The following is a 16,929-nucleotide window of genomic DNA, read 5'->3' on the forward strand; positions in this document are numbered from 1 at the left end:
GTGAATAGAACTTTGATTTTAGAAAGTTATAAATGTATTAAGATGCCGGACATGAAAGAGTATTTCTTGTGGATTGTTTCAAATTTTACAAATATATCTCTATCTCTGACTCTGACTCTGACTCTGTATATCCCCTCCTTTTCATTGCTCTCTACCAGTCCATCTTTCTTTTCTGGTAATCACATAGTTGTATTTCTCATTGTGTTCTTTTTCATTGTTTATTTTATTGCTCCATTATTTTATTTCTGTTCTATTCACACTCTATTGTAAGCTGCCTAGAGTAGCCCCATGGTGAGATAGGTGGCAAATAAATTTAACAAATAAATAAAATATGAAGATTTTGAAACTCTGTAAGAAATCTTCCTGTGGGAAAATGTTGTTGATGAGAAAAAAAACATAATAAGAGGAGATTTTGAAGATTAATTTGAGGGAACCAAAGAGAAGTAGAGTTTACAATTAAAGGAGAAGAGACCCATTAATGCAATGGAACAATATATTTGACTGTGCAAGAATCCAATGATATTTGGGAACAATAAACTCAGAAATTACTCTCTTAAGATTGTCTGTTACTGTAAAAATATTTTATAATCCAGAAAGGATTTAAAAGCAGCTACAGAAGAGAAATAGATTTCACTGGATAAGATAAAGTCTGAGGCTGATTTGAATGTGGATCTGAAAATGGATTTAAAAATGGCAGACTACAAGAATGGTATGGAAAAAGAAGCCACACTGGATATATGAATGAAGTCAGCTGGTGTCTTAATACTTAAAAGGACCATACTAATAATAAATTTGAAGAGTGACTTAGATAGTATTCTTATCTTGGATTATCTTACATTTGCAAAAGGGATGTATTAAACTAGTAAAGAAATTTCTGAGAAAGGACAGAGAGGAAAAATAAATAGGACATTATTTGAAGAGATTAAAGATCAAGCTTTTCAAAAGTAAATGAAAGAATATAAAATGGACTTACTTGATCAATAAATATGTTGTTGTTCCTGGTACTTCTTAATAGATTTTTTTAAAAAAAACTAGGATTAAATAATGAGACTTTGAATTTTTTTATAGGTAACAGTTAAAAGATGGGAAGAGAGTTCTTTCCCTGTATTTTTTAGACGAAGTGGTAAGTTACAACGTTTAAAGAAAAAGAATATAAAACTGATTTATTTGATTAAGCTCATTATTCTTGGCAATTCTTAATGGACATTTGCTATTAGGATGGAATGACAAGATTTTATAATTTGTCTATTGATAAGAGATGAGATATGGGAAGAAAATGTTTTACTGAAATATTAGGTGATAAATTACTGAAGTTTGTACTTTTCTGGAGGGAGGGAATGATTCATTTTTTTATTTTTTATTTTTTTTTTCTTTTTCTTTTTATATTCTTAGTTTGTATTAGTCTTTTATCTTGGTACAGGTGGTCCTCGACTGAAGAATACAATTAAGCCCAAAATTTCTGTTATTAAGTGAGACATTTGTTAGTTGAGTTTTGTCCTATTTTACAACCTTTCTGGTCATAATTGTTCAGTGAATCATTGTAGTTGTTAAGTGAATCTGGCTTCCCCATTGATTTTGCTTGTCAGAAGGTTGCAAAAAATGATTACACAACCCTGGTACACTGCAAAGGTCATAAATATGACTCAGTTGCCAAGCATCTGAATTTTGATCACATGACCATGGGGATGCTGCAGCAGTCATTATTGTGAAAAACGGTCATAAGTCACTTTTTTCACTGCCATTGTAACTTCAAACGGTCACTAAACAGACTGTTGTAAGTTGAAGACTACCTTAAACTTCAGTTACAAATTATTATTTAAAAAAGACATGCAACCAACTCTGAACAGAAATATGTTCTTATCTACAAGTGCCCACATGGGATCTCTGTCTAGCCCCACTTATTTCTAGTCTGGTAAATACTGACCGTAAGAAGGTTTAGCCTTTCCAATTCCTGTCTTGGTATTATTGTATATAGCCATTCTGTCCCTGGCAATGCCAGTCATTCTAACCTCCCCATGCAAGATCTTCTTTGGCACGAACAGCGAAAGCAAATATTTCACTTGGCATTGAGAAGTTAACAGCACAACAAACATGAGCAATTGTATATACATATGCATATGTAAGTCTAAGGCTAAAAAATCTATCTATTCATATTCAATAGAGCTTTTTTTTCCCTTCTGTTCAATCATGTCTTATTATCAGAGATGGACTGGACTCATCCCTGCAGTTTTCTTGGCAATATTTTTTAGAAAGTGGTTTGCCATTCCCTCTTTCTTAGGGCTGAGAGAAAGTGACTGGTTCAAGGTCACCCGGTTAGCTTTATGCCCAACATGGGACTAGAATTCACTCTCCCAGTTTCTAGCCTGATGCCTTAACTCCTGCACCAAACTGACTCTCATTTAATATTTAGGAAGCGGTATATAACATCTAATGAAGAAACCAATTTGAGTTTTTTAAAAATATAAACCTTTGAATCGGTCCTTAACTGGAGAGTTTTTAAAAGCTAACTACTGCTGTGCTAATTTTCCAGCAAATTATAATTTGTTAAGTCCCAATCAGACACATCATGGCTTATATCGTTCATTATATGCTTGCTGTTTCTCACTCTAATTTGGAGACAAGTAATGTGTGCATAAAGTGACAGGCAAATTATGAATTCCATGTGAAGAGTTATTTGTTTTTGGGTTGTTGTTTTTTTTCACCTCTGGAATTTGAAGTGCCTCAGTTTGCACGTTTCTGCCCTCAGTTTCTGAGATTCCACCAAATACCAGTTAAACCTATTTTTGGAGCAATGCCGAGGAACTTTTTTTCCCCTTAATGGTTGCAGTGTATATCAGAGTCAGAAATATGTATCCATTTTTCTCTCTTAGACACTCCTTTTCTTTCTTTTCTTCTGCTTTGTCTTCCATTTTCCTCTCTTTTGAGTTCCTTTAATTGTTTATTTGTTTGGCTTAGATGCAACCTGACTGACATTGACTCTGGGCAGAGTCATAAAAATAAAACAATAACAAAATGCAATCAAAAGAGTAAAAAAGGGACTGAATAAATTCATGAAAGGCCTTGGTTATTTATTTATTTAGTTATGAGACTTATAACCGCTTTAAGTGCAAGCACTCTCTAAGAGGTGTACACCAGTAAGCAATGTATATATATATTTACATTGCCCCCAATAATCTGGGTCCTCATTTTACCCACCCCAGAAGGATGGAAGGCTGAGTCAACCTTGAGCCGGTGAGATTTGAACCGCTGACCTGCTGAACACAGTCAGCTAAAGTGGCCTGCAGTACTGCACTCTAACTGCTGCGCCACCTCAGCTCAGCAGTTATTAAAGGAATGTTATCCAGGGTTTGGGTAGAATCCCTCCAAATTCTAGTTTCAGAGGAATGGTGGTTGGAAAGGATCACTCTTAGAAACAAGATGATGGACTAAACTCAGCCTAGCCTGATCCAGAAGAGCTATTCTTCTGTGCTTAGATTTTCTTGAGTTGTTTGTTCATGACATGGATTTCCAGACATATTTCTCTTTAAACGACCACCACTCCCATATATAACAATGGAATCAAAATGTTTTTATCATGATTATATATTAGCTGTCATTTTCTAATGCACACACACAAAAAGAAAGAAAATAAAGTATGCTATGGAAGTGTTCTTCTACTCCAATACATTTTTTTTCATTGCTCCATTCAAGTTTTTTTTTTCACGTTGCTTTTTTCCATCTTGCACATTTCCTCTCTAACATCTCTGCTTTACTAATTAGAGTTAGAGTTAGAGTGCAGTATTGCAGGCTAATTCTGCCAACCAGCAGCAGTTCGATCCTGACCGGCTCAAGATTGACTCAGCCTTCCATCCTTTTGAGGTTGATAAAATGAGGACCCAGATTGTTGGGGACAATAGAGAGTGATGGCAGTGTGGAAAAAAAAAGCCTCTTTGCTTCTTCCTGAATGGCCAAATAAAAGCAGCTGAGATGTTCTTCAAGTGTCAAGTTATCTATTTTCATCTGCAGCAAACTGCAGATTTGCACACTAGCCTATTATGGTCCATTGCACCTGAGAACTCATGCTCTTATGTTACACTTGATTACTGTGGTTCAGTATTTTCTCCTGGATCACATGCCCTCTACTTGATGCTCCCCAGCTGCTCTTGTGCCTTCTATTTCAGGCCCACTCGCAGTGACTCCTTTCATGCCTACAGTATCCCCTCATCTCAATCCACACCAACTGCAAGTGCCCAGAAAAGCTGTGGTATAGTATGCCATACAGATGGTTCTTTGGACAGCATGAAAGACATGTGCAGCCTAAATGTTGAGTGCAGTGGAGTGCACTGGGGTGGGGGAGGAAGGGGCAAAGAGTTACTCCTGTTCCCCAATATACTAGCCTGAATCAGGTCCCCCAAACATATTCCAGAGAAAGGGGAAACATCCCTCTAGAGGTTTAAGCTGCCAATGCTGTTTGATCCTCACCAAGACAGACAGGGGAAGTGAGAGGAGAGAGCACCAGAGTGCCTGCCCCCACATTTAGAGCAAGACCAAAAAAAAAGACAAAAGTAAGTTTGGCCTCAAGAAAAGTACTTTGACTTTTCAAGATTTATTGTGTTTTGGCAAACTACCAAGGCCCATCACACCTGACAACCACAATCTATATGAGCACAGATTCTGACACCAATTCTTCTAAAGTTGTTTAAAGTGAATGAATAGCACAGCAGCCATTGCACTGATGAAAACAATTTTTAATGTACTTCCTGGCTTTGGCTGGGAGAAAAGTATAGCAGTTGTATGGATGAGTTCTTTGTAGAAGGTGCTACTTGCTTAGGCAGACTGGCAATCTTTTTAGTTGGTTTTTTTTTTTGGTATCTTTATACAAATGGAAGGGAGGGGAGCCATGCATTGGTCTGAAATCTTGGGAAATCAGTGAAATTGATGGAGATTTCCGTAATATCATCCTGAAATTTTATGCAAAACCAAGAAAATCTCAGGTAAGAGTCCATGAGATATGGTGCCTTCTTGAGATTTCAATCATCTTCTTACTGTTTTGAAAATTAATTTTAATTTAATTTAGGCAGGGAACTCTTTGAAAATATATATCTATGTATCCTTAAATTTTATTCTGATATGCTAAGAAACAATAAACTCCAGAATGGGTCTTATTTCTTCTTAGAGTATGACCATCTCTTTTCAGTTCATTCCAGAGACTCTTTGATGATCTTCATAAAAATATACTTCCCCCCCAAAAAGAACTCTTGTTGCCACTCTAACTTCCTTTTGAAGATTCCTTCAATAAACCCATGCCTTTTTGTCAGACATAATAATCTTTGGAGAGTTATCATTTTCCACCCTATGTCATTAATCATCCACCCCCTGCAGAGCATCACTTTCTAACCGAGTGAAACAAAACAAGGAATGCCTCTGAACAAATTGTTCTATCTATGATGTTAAGTTTATTAGTAACAGAACTACCAGAACTGGGAGGTGTTGTTTGGAATTCAACAGTTCAAGTTTCATTAGCAAAAATAAATCAGACACATATTTTGAAATCTGACCATGAGATGCTGTGCCCGTACATATCAAGCAGTTCCTTTAAAGTGTTTCAATATTCACAAATAACTCAAATATTTCAACATCATAGCAGGTAACGTGAAGCACATATTTTAATACATCCAAAAGAAGCCTTTTTTAAAAAAATACCCTAGAATGCCTAATAGCAGATTTGGTAAGTTATTTTAAGAAGTAATGGGAGTTATAATTCAGGACCCCTAAAAAGAATCAGCTTAGGAAGGAGGTTCTAAGCAGATGTTTAAATTCCAATGCTTTTTTTTCTGCAGTTAGGAAAGAGGGCAAGCCCCCCTGAATTGACCTTGGAAGACTGAAGCCAAAGCTCCTCCCTGCCAAATATAGTATGGCTGTATTACTATTATCCTTCTCATCTTTTCTACTCTCTTCTCTTATTGGTATCATTATTATGATTATATCACTTTGTTGTTTTGTATATACACTGAGAGCTTATGCACTGGAAACAAATTCCTTGTGTGTCCAATCACATTTGGTCAATAAAGAATTTCTATTCTATTCTATTCTATTCTATTCTATTCTATTCTATTCTATTCTACTCTACTCTACTCTACTCTATTCTATTCTATTCCATATAGAATAGAATAGAATAGAATAGAATAGAATAGAATAGAATAGAATAGAATAGAATTAGAAAGGACCTTGGAGATCTTCTAGCCAAGCCCCCTGCTTAAGCAGGAGAACCTATACCATTTCAGACAAGTGACTGTCTAGTCTCTTCTTAAAAACCTCCAGTGATGGAGCGCCCACGATTTCTGAAGGCAAGCTGTTCCACTGGTTAATTGTCCTCACTGTTAGGAAGTTTCTCCTTAATTTCAGGTTACTTGTTCTGCCCTCTGGTGCTTTGCAAAACACTTTGACCCCCTCTTCTTTGTGGCAGCCCCTCAAATACTGGAATACTGCTATCATGCCATCCCTGTTTCTTCTTTATGTCTTTATAGAATTTCTTTTAATGAAGACTAGTGAAGATGGAGAGGAAGAAAATATTTTACTATCACTCCCATTGCTCTAAGGACATAAGAATATCCCTTGTGCAACAGACCAAGGCCCACTTTTGTTCAACCTTTTGCTTCTCGCACTGTTCAACCACACAACTCTTGGGTGGTCTCAACCAGGAGATGGTTAAGACCTCCTCTATTAGTATTTGGAGATGTGCTTCCCGCATGCCAGGAGAAACAAACATGGAGTTTTCTAGGCTAAAAGGTCTCAACTGATCTGAAGGTTCCACATTTGTTAAACAAAGGAGTTAAACAGAACAGATCAACCCATGTCATAATATATTATTTGGCACAACCAATTAAGATTTATTCAGACAGAAGGCTCCCAGGGTTACTAATCAAATACACTGCACGATTTTTCATTCTCTCCCTTCTCAGCCAAATAAACAAACAAACAAAAGGATGGACAAAGGGGGGGGGAGGCTTAAGAGTTACTAGTGGAAAGTAATGACATCACGAGCTTTTCCTATTTAGTAATTGCCATTATCTAATCCTGAAGAAATGAAAGAGTACAGAAAAAGAAGTAGTTCTTTTTAAACATTATTTGGTAGAAGGATTGCTTGTAGTTTTCTAACCCGTTTCTTTCCCCTTTCCCTTCTTTTTTTTCCTTCCTTGCTTCCTTCCAAAGATGACACTCAAAAATAATTCTCTGGGTGAAATGCAAACCTATTCAATGGTAACATTCAAAGAAGACAATATTTTTTCTAAATGAAGTGGGGGATGGGAAAAGGTTATGGGAAGGAAGAAATTAATTCAGGGGCTAGTTGGACAATTAATTAATATGTCAGAACCAGGTAGTGTTGAAGCTAATGAGGTTTGAATGAAGCTAATTTAATTTCACTGCATCAAAAGTTAAGGTGAAATTTAAGAAATCAAATGTATCAAGGGAAAAGGAGAAATGTTTTGGTATTAATAACTTTAGGTTATTTATTTTAATAACTTAATATGCAATATTAAGTATTAATATTAACCCTATTAATACTGTTGAAAGAAAAATCTTCATCAGGGTCCAGTCCAAGCTGGGAATAAACAAAATGGAGACTGCTTTAGAAAGGAGGAGAGCAGAGCCAGACAAAAATGTGGCTCTGGGAAAGCTGACCACATGTAGTTGGGAGTGGTGGGTTTTTATACCTTCTTGGGCTTTTGTGTTTGAGGTTGTTTCCTGTTCCTGTGGCATGAACTTTGATCTGAGCTTTTGAGCATGTCCTTTTGGTATTTTGATGGTGGTGGATTAATCCTATTACATCCTAAAGGTCATGTCTTTAGAGTTTGGGTGGGGTATGTAGATTTTAGGGCTCTTTGTCTTTCTAATCTCATCAGCTTCTAGCTTCCTGGTTCCAATCTTTCTGAATAGGGTTATCAAATCTGCATTTCTACAGACCTGGCCTCTGCCTGGAGCTATTAAGAAAACTGGGTCTGCTTTTCTGCCTTTGGGGAAATATAATATTTTGCCATTTTAATATTCCCAAAATATTTCTTTCTCTGGGGAGGGGCTGACTTCCCACAATACATAATGCTAATTATTGATATTTACTCTGCCTCCACATAAATAATAGTCCTAAATACAACAGCTTATTTTCTTTTGCTATTATATCAGAGGTAGATTTTGTCCAGATTTCTTGCCACTAATAATTTGTTTTAAAAGACAGTGGTGCCTGAGAGAACTGATAAGAAAGAGACAAAAGTTTTGGATGCACGTTCAAGATGGATTTGTCATGAATCCTAATCGAAATCCTGAACTAGGGATGCATAATAAAACCTGTGCCATACATTACATTCAGAAAGGGGGATTTTTCTGGATATGATCTGTAGGTCTTGGATGCTCATCATACAGTTTGGATAGGAAATACCAAGAGCACATGAAATCTTATACTAGCTTTCTAAACACAAGAGGAATTTGAAGAGGAGTTTGAAGGTGCCTCTCTAGGAAGGATTAAAAAGTCAAATGGTGGGTGTGTCCGCTCAATCAAAGCCCCACCCCTTTCTACATGCATACGATATATGTAGTGTATGTTACAAAGGGAGCCACTGTAGTCAGCAGAGAATATAGGATGCTTTTTCACACAGGACCAGACTTTTAATCCAGCCAACTGAATTTGACAGTGGCCTCTTGAGTTTCCAAATAGTACCTTTCTCTCCCTTTCTTGAAATTTGCATCTTCTGCGGGCCTAGCATGTGCTCAACCGCTGTGTTACAGCCCATCAAAAATCATTGTTTTACCAACTCTCAAGAATCTTTGTTTTGTGGGGTTTTTTTTTATTTAGTGCAAATGTCTGGGCATCTTGCGGAAACAACCTAGATGGCAAATACAATTAAAACATTAATATGAGAGTACCAGAAGTAACATATGGGAAGAGGCTTTGTAGTAGCAGAAGCAGAACATCTAGATTTAGCCACAGCTTTGTTCCATATAATATATAAACTCTCAAGTTTCCTCTTTCCACTATGTATTCAAAATGGACACTAATGTGTGTGTGTGTGTGTGTGTGTGTGTGTGTGTGTGCATATAGCATGTATGTATGTGTTATGTATGGTATCGGTAGATATATACTTTATTTTTCATTTTTAATGTATGTGAGTGTGCTCACAGTAAAAAATAAAGTTGTCTTGTCTTGTCTTGTCCTATCTTGTCCTGTATTATCTGTCCCCTCTTATCTTAGCCTAGCTTAGCCTAACCTATATCTAAACTATAGTGTACACATTGAAATGACTGTTACATTATATTCTAGGCAGTAAAATAGAAATCTCAAGAGTCATACCAGCATGGCAGCTTCCCCACCATGCTTGGTGTACTGGGCAATGAATTCCAATGACATTGGGAAAAAATGACATTGGCATAGGAGGCATGGAGGAGAAAGGGAGGGGGGAAGGTTCAAATAGCCCAGAGCCTTAAATTCTTAAAAAGCTTCAGAGCCCAACACTCAAAAAAGCTGATGCTTGGCATGAAGGACTTGAGCCATTTGAAATCTCTCATTGGACACAGATCGTTGCTTTTTATTTGTTCCAATCTTCATTTTCATTATGTTAGTTGGTGGCAACCATCTGTTATATTAATCAAAGAGTCAGCTCTAATTCCCTCAAGATTTTTTTCTTCCCTCTCACTGCTCAATTTGCTTGAGCAGTATAACAATCATAGCTAGTTCTATGCATTCAAAGAGAAGATTTGAGCAGATTTAAAACTGGAGCCTAACCCAGATGTTTCCCCTTCCTTTTTGTAAGGAAGGAAAAATAACACCCAGGCTACAGCCATAATTATTATTACTGCAAAAAGCTGGCATTTAATTTAAAGTCAAGTAATTTGCATAAAATTATAATTTTATACTGTATCTATTGGAACCAGATAGGTAAGCTGGTGTGCATTATAGATGAGCAAGTAATGACAGAATTAGTTCTTTGGAACTTATTTAATTTGGAAGATAGATTCTTAAGTATTTAAATATAATAAAGATTGTTCAGTATTGGTTGTCTAGTTTAAGATCAAGAGCCGTCAACACTGGCAAGATGTCAAATAAAACATCACAATGCAAGTTCCACCTGTTTTTAACCTACATTGACACTGCATACACATTGCATCATGATCTTCCGTCCATCTTTGTACAGACTTTGACTATTCTTTGGAGATGCCATTGAGAATGCAGAGGAAGAATTTATGTTTACGATAAAAATCATTTTCTAAATTTGCATATGCACCACTAAATTTACAGGTGTAAACTGTATGCAAATGAAACACCCACAACTTCAGAAGGCAAGCCATTCCACTGGTTAATTGTTCTCACTGTCGGGAAGTTTCTCCTTAATTACAGGTTGCTTCTCTCCTTGATTAGTTTCCATCCATTGTTTCTGGTCTTACTTTCTGGTGCTCTGGAAAATAAGTTGAACCCTCTTCTTTGTGGCAGCCCCTCAAATACTGGAATACTGCTATCATGTCCCCCCTAGTCCTTCTTTTCTCTAAGCTAGCCATACCCAGTTCCTGCAACCATTCTTCATATGTTTTTGTCTTCAGACCTTTAATCATCTTAGTTGCTCTTCTCTGCAATTTTTACAAAGTCTCAATATCTTTTTTTGTAATGTGGTGACCAAAACGGGATGCTATATTCCAGGTGTGCTCTTACTTACTTCATAAAGCAGTACCAATACTTCATGTGAGCTTTCCGTTGACCTCAGAGTCTGCCTCCTTTCTTCTTCAAATGGCCTCCTGGTTATGCCTATAAAATCATATGAAAGACGATGAGTTGAGAACTCCCACCTATTGTGGGACATCTCTTCCCATTTTTTAAACTGGTTCACATCATTTAGTCCCAAGAACTGTTTTTGATAAATCTTGCCACCCAAAACTCTTGTGGGAAAAGAAGCAAGAAAAGGAGAAAAATACCAAAATATTCAAGATTAATGCTTTGTTTTCTGAGCTGTTCTTTCCTTGCTACACGTCAAAGCAATCTGACTTTATTAAACGAAAAAACAAAAATGATATAATGGCTTCCTAATCACATCAGATGTTTTTCCAAGCTGCCTCAAGAGGAGGAAAGATTTGAAATTAAGCAGTGCTAAGAAAAAGAGGAAAAAGCAATATGAGTTGTCACTGAAAGAGGAGATAAAACAGGTTAGTAGAAGAAACTTAAAGGAGTTGGGGATTAAATGTATTTATAAAAATAATTAGACACATCCTTAAGTATTGGCTCATCTTTATCAAAAATTACCTTTGGAATTCTTGCAAGGTTTTCCAGAGACTCCATGCACAGCAAACTAAAACATAAGTAAACACAGAATTTAGCACATCACAGCAAAGATGTACAAGGTGGTAATTCCTGCAGCATTAAGAATAGGAAATGTTTAGAAAAATAAGATGGGCCAGAAGTCAAAATAAAATCCAGGAACTGAAAGCCACTACCTGGAATAGCTAAGGCAAACAATGTTGTAACCATGTTTTCCTTCCAAAGACAAAACAAGCCACAACAAGTGGATTAGAATAGCAGAAGGGTTTTTTTTAATGTTTTCAGCTGATGTTCCAACAATTTTGCTGCATGCAGAATTGGCCATTGCTTTAATATAAGAAACTGGGTTCCAAGCTTTTAAAACTCTCATTAAGCATTAACTGAAAGTAATCGGGAGTAACCTTGAGAAGCATAAGGTCAGTATTGGTTTCAAAATGTAAAACAGTCAAAATCCAGTATTTGAAAAAAGACAAGAATGAGCTCCATCTCCCACCCAAACAATCTTGTTAGATGTTAATAAATAACCCGTTTTCTTTTTCTTAATATTCTCTTGCCTGCCCTCAGAAAGGAGAAGGGGCTTAGTCACAGAATGTATACAGGATTTTACCTGCAAAATAGGATCAGTCCTATTATTTGGCAGAACAAAGCAGTGAACCACAATTCCATCCACTGGATTCCTGATCTGACAACAGAAGCAGCTACTGTGTCGCACTTCCAAGCAAAAGTCTTTAGAGCAGCTTTATGTGTCCGGCAGAGAGTCTCCAAGCATTAGAATCTTTGGAGCTTTATCTCATGACACATCACTCTAGGTCAAAGGTTGAGTTGAGGCACTGCTTCTGCTATTGGGGCACGGATGTGTGAGAAGGGGTAAACTTCTTGTCACACATCTGTGTGGATCTTGTGAACTGTGAGGACCATCTGTGAGGTTCTTAAGAGGATTTTGGGGTCCTAGTGGACAACCATCTAAACATGAGCTAATAATGTGTGGCAGCAGCAAAAAAAAAAAAGCTAATACAGTACTAAGTTGCATTAATAAAGGAACAGAATCAAAACCACACAAAGTAATAATGCCACTTTATAAAGCCCTAGTAAGATGACACTTAGAATACTGCATCCAGTTTTGATCACCCCAATACAAAAAAAGATGTTGAGATTTTGCAAAGAGTTCAGAGAAGAGCAACAAAGATGATTAGAGGCCTGGAAGCTATAACACAAGAAGAACAATTGAAGGAACTGGGTATACCTAGTCTAGTAAATAGAAGAACCAGGGTGACATGATAGCAGTCTTCCAATACTTGAAGGGCTGTCACAAGGAAGAGGGGACCAACTTATTTACCAAAGCATCTCAAGGCAAGACAAGAAACAATGGAGGGAAGCTAATCAAGGAGAGAAGTAACCTAGAAGTAAGGAGAAAATTCATAACAGTGAGAACAATCAACCAGTAGAACAAATTGCCTTAGAAAGTTGTGGGTGCCCTATCACTGGAGGATTTTAAGAAGAGACTGGACAGCCATTTGTCAGAAATAGTATAGGTCTCCTGCATGAGCAGGGGGGCTGGACTAGATGACCTTCGAGGTCCCTTCCAACTCTGTTACTGTTACTCTGGAACCTCATGTCTTGCCCATTCTGCAGATCGAGACATGAAAACTCCTGTTCACTATGCTTTTGAGAAAGGGCAACTCTTCTAAGTGTCAGCATACTATAGATTTATTAAAGAATATTTTTCATCCATTTTCTCATACATGAATGAATAACCAATTCAATTCCCAATCAATCCTCTCTCTAAATTGATCTTTTCCCCCTCTTGCCAACCTACAAGTCAATGCTAAAGATCTTCATCTCTTCTCCATGACCCAGCAATGACTTTCCCAGGTCACTGGTAAAAAAAAAAAACAAAACCAACTGCCAGTTCAGTTCTGCACCTAGCACACAATCAGCCATTGGACCCCCCAAGAACAGCTGCTGCTAATAGGAGAATTGCAGGCATTGGGCCAATCTCTTTGCGGATACTCTAAAAAATGCTATTTAAAGAATGCTGGCTTTTTTTAAAAAAAATTGTGGAATGTAGGGAGGAATGAAGGGCAAAATTAAGATATGCAGGTATTTAGAAACAGCCATTTCTAAAGCATTTTTCAGATGTATGCAGATCAGATTTATACTTAATTTGGCAAAAGACTGGCAATATTTTTCACCTGCAATTCTTCAAACATATTTTTTTAAGAATTTTAATTACAATAGTAAAAATGACTACCAGTTAAACTTAGAGAAAAAGAAGAGAACGGAAAGAAAAAGTGTAAGAAAAGAGCAGAAGAAAGAAGAAAAAGAAAAAATAATAAAGAAAAAGACATACATGAAAAACTGATTTCCAGCCCTCATCACAAGTATAAATAAATTTAATAATTCTTCATCCCACCCCCTATAATGTTTGTTACCTGCAGTTCTTGTCTTCCTTTGAGAGCTGCAGGGAACAGGGCCAGTGGGAGGCTGATATTTTAGGAGTCATTTTCTCCCATTTCTTTTGGCTAGTTTGAAGGATTAGAACATTACTGTGTCTAAAGCAATCCTTGCCAAACTGGCACCTTCCAGATGTGCTGAATTATAATCTCTATCCTGCCCATCCACAATAACTGGAGGAAGCTAGTCTAAAGCAGTCTAGTTTACTGCACTTGCCAGCAGTTTTTCAAGACCCTAAGTGGGTCTTTCAAGGAATGTGGAATTTTGGGATGTGAGGTGTAACCAACCCCAGAGCCAATTTCCCTTTTTCTCCCAGTTCCCTTCCCCATAAGTATTGGCAATTTATCGCCCAGTAAGGATGAAAACATTCTGGCTCAACACAATAGCATGCAGAAAACATAGCTGTGCACCAGTCTCTTCAAGAAACATTAAAAAAATATATGCCGTCTTTACTTTTCCCCAGACAGCAACCATTGGGGAATAAGATTTGTTGCCTTTTAAGAAAACAAATTGTTGAAGAGGGTGGAAGAAGAACAATCTTTTTTCCCCAGTAAGGAAGGAAAAATGAGACACCAAGGAAAGAAAAATAACAGCACTATTTTATTTTCATTGGTAAAATACAAACCAGCTTCTGAGAAGTTCCCTATTGCTCTATAAATGCATGAATATAGAAATTAAATCCCAGAGGGGAAGCCACATTAAAAAGTGGGAGTGTAGGGCTGTGGCATCGTATAGGCTGGCACCTTTGTTTTGAATTCTGCTTCATTTGCAGGAGAGTTTTGTAACATACATAGGAATTTTGTACCACTAAAAATGTGGTTCTACTCTCAGCTAACCAGATGATTTTTGGCTCATTTGTAAAATAAAGCTGGCCTCTACCAGATCATTCTCACAACGCTGGGAACTCTTGTCTCTTCCTGCTTCCGGGACTCAGGGCAGCCATACCATTTCAAGGAGGTTACAAAAAAAATAAAAATAAAAAAGCCAAACAGCCCAGCATTCTCTCTTGCTAAAAAAACAGGTGGAAACAACCAATCCCAGCTGTGTTTGGACAAAAAGCTTCTAAAGCTTGACTGCAATATTTAGGATTTATCATGCTGGTGCAGTGGTTAGAATGCAGAATTGCAGGCTAATTCTGCTGAATGCCAGCTGCCAGCAGTTTGATCCTGACCTGCTCAAAGTTGACTCAGCCTTCCATCCTTTTGAGGTCAGTAAAATGAGAACCCAGATTGTTGGGGGCAATATACAGACTCTGGAGAGGGCTGTAAAGCACTATGAAGCACTATATAAGTCTAAGTGCTATTGCTGTTGCTATTGCTTTTTCTATCCCCCAGCCTAACAGCAGCTTCTATAGCAGTAGATACCAACAGTACAGAGAAAGATCTGGTTGCAACCTACTGACATACTAATATACAACTTTTATTTGCAATACAATGATTGTGGCATGGTAGCTTAGATAATTCCTTTTTAAAAGAAAACCAAATGCAACCTCTGTCTCCTGCATATTTTCCTAACATAACATTGCAGGATGGGGAGGACAGCAGTCATTTCTTTTCTTTGTCTTCTCTCAACAGCTCAGGACAGAGAATAAATGGTATTCTTTCCTTTCTCCTGTTAGGTAGCAGAAAAGAGTACTGATAGACTGGTGATGAGCTTAGCATGTTCCTATATTTCAAGGCCAGTAGCAGTGATGGCGTTTGCTTCACTAAAGAAGAAAAATTCTGTGGAAGTGAGCATAAATTGCTTACTTATGATAGAGATATGTTTATCCTCAAAATAACTCCCAAGGTGTAATCTGAGGGGTCATGTGAAATTTAGAACCAGGCTCTCCCCAGTCTTAGTCCAACTTTCTAATTCCTCTCTGATGCAATAATAGAAAGTTTACAGTCTTCTGGAGTATTTTTTGTAGTGGAAAGGCCAGATTCCAGTTGAAAACATAACTATAAATCAGTAAATATCAGAAGCATTAAAATATGTGGCTATTTTCAACAACACCATGTTTCCTTCCCCCCATTCCCTCCTCTGTAAATGCGAAATCAGAAGCTGTAATATTATACGTGGCAACACTTTGACACTTGCTTGATTCCCCTGTGCACAGCAAGCCACTCAGATTCAGACGCCCCACATGCCAGCCTGTGCTGCTCATACACCACCTACTCATAAATAGGATGATTTAAATGGAATTAACTCTCTCCAAGTCAGTGGTATAGCTCAATAATTTTAGACCCTGGATTTAGTAGTCATAAGGCATTCGCTAAGATAAAATATTTCTTTCTTGGGTTGAAAGGCTCTTGTTGGTTATCTTTCTATCCCATTTTTTCCTCAAAGAGATTGAGACAATATACCAGTCTGCTTGCACCATCATATGTTCATAACAAGAAGTGGGTCTTTTCAGTAATAGCCTCACTCTATGGAGTACTTCCTTTTTAAAAGAGGCTCTCTGTAACTAATAATCAATAGGATCACAGTTTTTATTTTTTAGACACTAATCAAAGTTTTTGGCAGAGGTTTGCTCTCCAAGCTCATTTCCATTTAGTTCCCAAACATTTTGTTACCAGACTAGGCAAACATCTTCAGTGGGATTTTCTTGTCCTATTCTTCTTTAGTTTAGTCTTGTATGCCAGTGTGGTCAGTTGGTTGTTCGTTTGGAGCTATATTTAAATTCTGAGCAGCTGATTGGTTCTCTTACTGATTGGCCATTCAGATGGTCTGGTTTCTTACATACTCATATGCTGGATCTACAGCAATATGCTTGTTAATTGCTCCTTTGGTAGAATATCAGAGTTCAATAAATTCACATGTGTGGCGGGTTTTGGCATGACCAATGATTTTTGTTCTTTCGTAATCAAACTGATCTTGTTCATTGTCAATGTGGCTCCAGAAAAAAGCCAAAACTTTTTTTTAATTTCCTTCTGGCCTTTGAAGTCTCTTTATATGAGTATTCCTCCAATGTGATTTAGTTTATCATCAAGATATTGTTGGAGTTTCTTGCTGTAAAATCTGTTGTTTAGTTTCTGCTTATGTTAATGGATTGCTGCTTTCAAGCCTTTGCTTTTTTATGTTATATCTATAGAGATTCTCAGTCATCCAGGTCATAATTGTCCCAAAGATGCTTTTTCACAAGGCAACTGGACTTTCTTGTTTTTCTATGAAGATGTTTCACTTCTCATCCAAGAAGTTTCTTCACCTTTGACTGGATG

General features: G+C 37.2%; 1 long non-coding RNA gene across 2 annotated transcripts in view; it reads right to left on the minus strand.

Moving 5' to 3' along the window:
* The window catches only part of LOC120318280, a 72,621-nt gene extending 56,278 nt beyond the window's left edge, over positions 1-16,343 (minus strand). For both annotated transcript variants that reach the window (XR_005559448.1, XR_005559447.1), the window contains exons 1-3: positions 16,285-16,343; positions 11,261-11,306; positions 10,680-10,768 (exon numbers count right to left, since the gene is read on the minus strand). This is a non-coding gene — a long non-coding RNA (uncharacterized LOC120318280). The remainder of the gene's footprint in view (positions 1-10,679; positions 10,769-11,260; positions 11,307-16,284) is intronic.
* Positions 16,344-16,929: the final 586 nt, after the last annotated feature.

Source organism: Crotalus tigris, unplaced genomic scaffold (genome assembly GCF_016545835.1).
Source record: "Crotalus tigris isolate CLP2741 ecotype Arizona unplaced genomic scaffold, ASM1654583v1 scf7180000020151.727365, whole genome shotgun sequence".
NCBI classification, from domain to species: Eukaryota; Metazoa; Chordata; class Lepidosauria; order Squamata; family Viperidae; genus Crotalus; species Crotalus tigris.